Genomic DNA, 6527 nt, shown 5'->3' with positions numbered 1-6527 from the left:
TTTTGAGGAAAAAATCTCAGGGAGCGGGCGTGGGATGCGCCTTGGTAACCTTTGGGCTGGAGGAGCTGGGGGTCGTGTGTAAATACGGGGCTGTGGCGGCTGGAGAGCAGCGCTTCGCCCCCCTTCTTCCTCCTCCTCCTCAGCCCCCGTGCCTGGCCTCAGGCTGTGGAGCGCCCTCTGGAGCGGGAGGTGCCCCTGCCCCTGCTGGGGTATTAATCATGAATTAATAGAATTAAATGATCTTTAAGGTCCCTTCTAGCCCAAACCACTCAGCAGTTCCTCTGGTCTTCTGTGAGGAGTTCCCAGGGCCCGGCTGCCCTGAGGGCAGAGGGCGATGCCTCAGGCGCCCCTCAGCTCGGAGCAGGTGCGCCCGTGTCCGAGGATGTGTGCACGGGTTACGTGGAAGGTATTTACAGTTACACAGAGCGTATCTGGAGGAGTGGGGTAAAAGTTTGAGCTAGTGCTCTCAGGATGTGTTGAAGCCCATTCTGGCTGCGGAGTTGTTGGAGTTTGTTTTCATTTTAACCACAGCTAAGACTGTGGGATCTGGTAATGTGTCTGAACAGTTGGCTTTGTGGCCTGGTTTATTGGCTTTATGCTGACAGGAAATCTATTTTTTCATATAAAGACCTACTTAATTTCCTTGTTAGGGGACTGACAAACCTACATAATGGGGAGACCATTTACGTTTTACAATCTGAAGAAAAAAGATTTTCCGTTTACATAATTTTGCATATACAGGCAGAAAGAAAGTGTGTAGATAGATCTAGTTATGTCAACAAACCTTTGAAATTATTTATTTATTTATTTATTTATTTCCCAGCGCATGAAACTGGTAGAAGGGAATTCAGTGTGAGGCATCCTCTTGTACGCTGTGTTCAGACGGCTGTCAGGAGTTCAAACAGCTCCTTGCGGTTGAGGCAAGGTGTGAGTGTCTAGTCAGTTCTTAAGTCTGAGCTGGTAATCAGTAATATTAAAAAAAATCCAGTACTGAATCACTTTTAAGTCGGTAATGTTTTGTACTGTTGATCTTGTCATGCCAAAGGCAAAGAAATTGCAGCTATCACTCAAGCCAAGACAAGTTGTAATTACTACAGAGGATATTGTTAATTCTTAAGTATAGTTTGCTGTCAGACAGTGTCTAGGCTAATTCTGGTCTTCCCATCCTTCGTCTAGTATGTTTTGTTTCTACCCTGCAAAAAGATGAGAATCCAGCCTGCAAATTTAGATAAAATCTGTGTGTTGTAAACAGAAGGCAACAGATTACAGCTACGTGAGCAGGACTTGGATAAAACCTCCCATTTTGTCACTCTGTAATTAGAAAATTGGAAAGAGTTTGGACTACTTTCCATTTCTGTCTTCTATGGTGTGCTTGTCTTAGGGAGTCGTAGGAAAGCACCAGGAACACCTTTTACGTCTTTTCTTTTTTTTAAGCAATTGGTTTGCCATTTTTCTTTGGAGGAAAAGGGGGGAAGAACCTTCTGAAGATGATTTGTGCTTGAAGCCATTGTGCAGTTAATTTTATTGCTATAGATTTATGAGGTATCGTCTAAGATATTTTTTTCTATCTTGAATTCCTCAAATGGTTGGAGTTCCATTCAGTGGGTGTGGCAGCATGCTTAAGGAGTCAGGGCAAATTCATTTCAAGTCACTGAAACCAACCTAATAAAATGTATTAATCACTGGCTTGCTTTCATCACGAGGAGCTGACGTATGAGGAAGGAATGCAATAAACAATTTGTTTTCAGATAAAGGTAGGGAGAGAGGCTTTTTGTGCCAGGAGTAGCACAAGTTTATAGAGCTATTTTAGTCACAATTTCTGGAAAACCAATGACTTGATCACGACTATTCATGGCACCTTTAGTTTCAGCTCCTGTGAAGTTGAAAGACAGGTTGGGTTTCCTAATCTCTGGATAGCTGGGGAAGTTTGTGGGAGGACTTTTTTTTTTCTCCTGTTTGTTCTCATGGGGAAATTAGTTCACTAAGTCCACCATGGAGTATAATGAGATGCTTCTTTCCCATCTCAACATTTCCCACTTTTTAATTGGAATGGCATTATATACAACCCTCCTGGGGGTTAAAAGAATACTTCTAAGAATAAAAAAACGTCTACCAGCATATATTGACTGTTACTGATGACCTACCAAATCTTTTATTGTGTAACTCAGAGCTTATGCTATTTTTACATTTAACTTAAGCTATTTTTTATTTGCACAAGACAGCGCTTGCTCATTGGATCAAGCAGGGGGCAATCTGATTAAATACTGGAGTTGATGAGAGGTTTTTTTCAATAGGAAGAGAAGTTTTATTAAAAAATGATAATAAGGTCATATCACAGATTCTACTCCTTTCAAATAGAATTTGTATGTTAGGCTTTCATTTTGATGCCTTTTGCAGTTTTTGATATGTTCATCTTGTATAGCAGTTACATTTCCCTGCAAAAAGTGGAGTTCTCAAGAACAGTGTATATGCTTGGATAGCTTTGTTTTCAAGATGCTAGGGATATATGTGAGCTCAAGTTGTTTTTCCTTTTCCCTTGATAAGTACGTGCAAGCCGTTCTTGTTGTAGAGGTATCTGATGTTCACAAATGCAAATAATGTTGTAAAGCACTATTTATAGGTACCCATGAAGCCATGGAACATTACGTTCTGTTATTTTCATAATATTCTGTTAACTGTTGTGATCCTGGAGTAGGATCCCTGAAATTACAAATGTTGCATTATATAGAAAGAATTTGGGAAGGGTAGCTTGTTATGTTTTATCTCCATGAAATACAGTGCATACCAACAGCACTATACAAACATAAGCACAAAGCTCGTCAAGTAAACCCCATTACATAGCAGTTTAGTTAACTTATTAACAACAGCAATATTTAAATAGGGCACGTATAATAAGAACGGAGTTCTTATCCTGGACTTGTGACACTTGGTGCCATGTACATTTTAAGGGGGGGGGGGAAATTCTTGTTTTGCTTTGCTTTTTAGTAATGGATGTATTTGTTTTTTAACTGCATATCTATAAAATAACTTTAAGCACGGAAGTAGTGATATAATAGTGATATAATGGTATGTTGCTTATCCGGTATGCAAATCAGCAATACGACACACTCCTATCAAGAGTAGATTGGTAGTGCCGTGGTTGTATAGGTGCAAGTATATAGTTAGAAACCATGCTGCTGCTAGATCTGCATAGGTCAATAGATAACACGGTGGTGTTTCCTTCCCTAAGGTAGTATATGAACGTCAGTTAGTTATCTCTCCAGTACCCACTATTTTTAATCTAGAATTTGGAAAAATTATGATGGACCAAAGGAATAATTGCTCAGAATTTTCTTTTAAGCTTCACGTTGGTAGAATTTGGAATTTTAGTTTTGGCTTAAAGAGAGAATTAGATAAAAAGCTCCACTTAATAAACTTTTTGGAGTAAAGATTTTGCTTTTAAGCTTGTCTCGATAGCATGTTCCTGTTATTGGTGGATAAAAATGCCCCCTGCTAGCAGCTGCAGCCTGGAATAAATGCTGCTTTAAGTGCTTTCTGCTGAATAATGGCAACTTACACCTTTGGCTACAAAGGAATGTTTTTAGACAGAATGGTGTTTGATAGATCTTAAAATTACTTGTGACCACCCATGGTATGCTTAATAGAGCAAACAGCATGCCTTGCCAGTGGTTAAAGGTAATTAATTACCTATCAAACAAGCAGGTAGCATCTGAGCTTTAAAGCTGCCGGGCTGCTGTGGTTTCATCTGCACATCGCGCTCCTGTGCCGCTGCAGGGTGGTGCTGTGCCCTCTCTTCCTCCGGGGTGCGAGCTCTGAGCACCCGGCAGTGTTTGCAGCTCCCTCAGTTACCGGCTCGGGGCTCGGTGCTGCGGGCAGCGCGGGGCGGGACCCGCCACGGGGGCGGGGCTTGTGCTAGGCCCCGCCCACCTCCCACCAGGCCCCGCCCCCCGACGGCGTGGCGGGAGGTGCCGGCAGGGGGCGGTGCGGGGCCGCGGGGCGCTGGCCCCGTTCGGGGGAGCTGTGAGCAGTCGCCGTGCCCAGGCATTGAACTGACCGCGGGGTTTTTGTGCCCAGGGTGTTGTGAGCACACATCAGCGAGGCGAACCCGGTGTGAAGGTACGGAGCTGAAGCAGGCAGACGTGTAGACGCTGACATAATAGGGCTGTCGCTGCTTATTAACCAAGCAGCACTGATCCACTGTAATAAGTAAAAATAGAAAAGGGCAAGCAGGGAAGAGCAGCGAAGCAATTCAGTTTTTCCATGTATGTCACATTTGGAAATACTGAGTCCATGTGAGTTCAGCCACTGTCACAGTCCTGTTCAGCTCTGAGAGCGTATTCTCTGCTTCTGTTGGCCTCTCTTCTATTTTCCCTCCTGAGCTATAACACTGTGAACTAAAAATTCCAGTGCAGGCAGATGAATGTACAAAGAAGCAAAAACTCAAATGCTTAGAATTCTGGACCTGTGTAACTACAGTTTATTCTTATTATAGCACACTCCCAGAAAATCTTGGTAAATATTCTTTATATAGGGATGGTGTGCTTGAACTTCTGGAGTTTGTTGTGTTACAATAACAGAAGTGCCAATGTATTGATAATCTGCTTCTATGCAGATTACTTCATATTAATTAACATTGAAGTAACATTTTAAAATGAAAAGAATGCAAAATAAAAAAGGGTGGTGTAGAGAGACAAGCAACTGTTAGCATACATATTGCTTGCACCAAGAGCTGCAAGAAGAATGATTGTTTTCTCCAGGTTAGCCTGGGGTAAAGGCCCATATTAAGACTGCTAACTAGGTTATTAGCTAAGTTATTAGCTACTGCTAGTGTAAACAAAGGTATGGCTCACAGGAGCCTTTGTTAAAAGTCAGTTTAGTCTGGATCTTCCCTAGTAGCCTGGTCTACACAGAGTTTTCTGTCTATAGTTCAGTTGGTTTAGAGACCAAAAAAGAATGACTTAAGTCCATACTTAAACAATAACATTGTTTAAAGTCAATCTGATAATTATTAAAATTGCTTAAAGTGAACCCGATTTTTCCAGAACATTGGTGTGGCTGGAACAGTCAATGTATACCATTTTTTGCAACTGTCCTGAATATTTCATTGCAGAATGATCTGTGTGTATCATTGGCACACAACTTCATGGATGTCAGGTAGCTGAATTAATATTTGTGAGGTGCTTTGAGATTACTGGAGAAAACATACTCGCATTTTTAATGACCCTTTAGGTCTGAGAGACATCAGTGTATTTTGTTTTTTTTCTTCATAAATATTATAATGGTGGCAGCAATTGAGTATTTACCGCTTTTTATATGCGTGAGAATACCAAACATATGTATTTTTTAAAGGAAATTCCAGAAGACTGTGAAACTAGCTTGTAACAATAGTTTTTAGGTTTGTGTCCATTGTTTTCAAGAATATGTAAATTGTTACATTATAGAACTCACTTTGAACCCTGCTACATAATTAGCTGCACTAAACATCAGTATTCAATTTGGAAAATCTGTAGCCAAGTGTTTTATTACAATTTCATGGAAAAGGAGAGAATGTGAACAAAACCGTTGAGCAAATAATCTGAAATGCAGTTAAAAATAATGAAAACCAAGCACCAGCCACATAAACACACCAGATGAAGACACAGCAAATGAAGATCATAAAAAAATAAACTGGAATAAAAACACGACCAATCCTCAGCTGAACTAAATATGGCCATCTGCAGAGGGAGTGATGGAACCTCGGTCATTTGCGTTAGCTGAGGGTTTGGTCTGTGCGATTTATTATAAGTCAGGAGGAAATGACAGTAACAGTAAAGGTTTTTTGGTCAACAGCAGTTGTGTAGGGCTCCTGCAGAGATTTGGTGTTCTGACAACCGTCCTCCTGCAAATCCAGTTAAGTTGCTTTAAAATAGCCCCTGCGTGCTCCACCCTGCTGCGTGGCTGGCACACTGAGACACGAGTCCGCGCTGTTACGGCTGCAGTTCACAGCCCAGGTTTTAGCATAGCCCTGTGCTGTGTGAGCTGATCTGACACAGCTCACGCTGCTGGGCCTGAGGCAGGAGCACGCAGCCAGCTCTGCTGGCCCCCTGTAAGACTGGTAACCCCTAGCAGAGGCCGGCCATGTGGCTTGCTCCATCTTAGGCTGCTATAGTTGTATTTGCCAGGGGGATGCTTCTTGAAGCAGTGTGATTGGTCTTAAAACCCTCAAATACTGGGAAAGGCAAGAGAACAATAAGTAGAGTTACAGTTCTTAGAATATGTTGTTACATGCACAAGTCCATGTGTTTGCATCTCCTTGCAGTTTGTCTTCTCCGTGGGGTATCACTGGTGCCTTTTTTCAGCCCTCCAAGCACCTATCAGCTTCAAGATCAGGTATGAAAACCACTTTTACTTGCATTTCAGCACTGTTCGTTCTAAAGCATATTAAACCCAAAGTGCTTGAGTTGTTCAGCTGACTCCATCAGCCCAGCTTCTTTCCTATTGCTCTCACCTTCATGTGTGTCCATTCCCTCCTGCATCTTCTTAAAACC

General features: G+C 42.0%; 1 protein-coding gene across 3 annotated transcripts in view; it reads left to right on the top strand.

The window, feature by feature from the left end:
- Nucleotides 1–8: 8 nt before the first annotated feature.
- RIPOR3 (RIPOR family member 3) overlaps nucleotides 9–6527 on the top strand; it is a 63692-nt gene continuing 57173 nt past the window's right edge. For 2 of the 3 annotated variants that reach the window (XM_068700907.1, XM_068700906.1), the window contains exons 1-2: nucleotides 3995–4116; nucleotides 6299–6369. The gene's annotated coding sequence lies outside the window, so the exon portion shown is untranslated. Of the gene's footprint in view, nucleotides 407–3994; nucleotides 4117–6298; nucleotides 6370–6527 lie in introns of those variants that run through there. The other variant, XM_068700908.1, reaches the window with a different exon arrangement.

Source organism: Anas acuta, chromosome 16 (genome assembly GCF_963932015.1).
Source record: "Anas acuta chromosome 16, bAnaAcu1.1, whole genome shotgun sequence".
NCBI lineage: Eukaryota > Metazoa > Chordata > Aves > Anseriformes > Anatidae > Anas > Anas acuta.
This window is presented reverse-complemented; position numbering and strand designations above follow the sequence as displayed.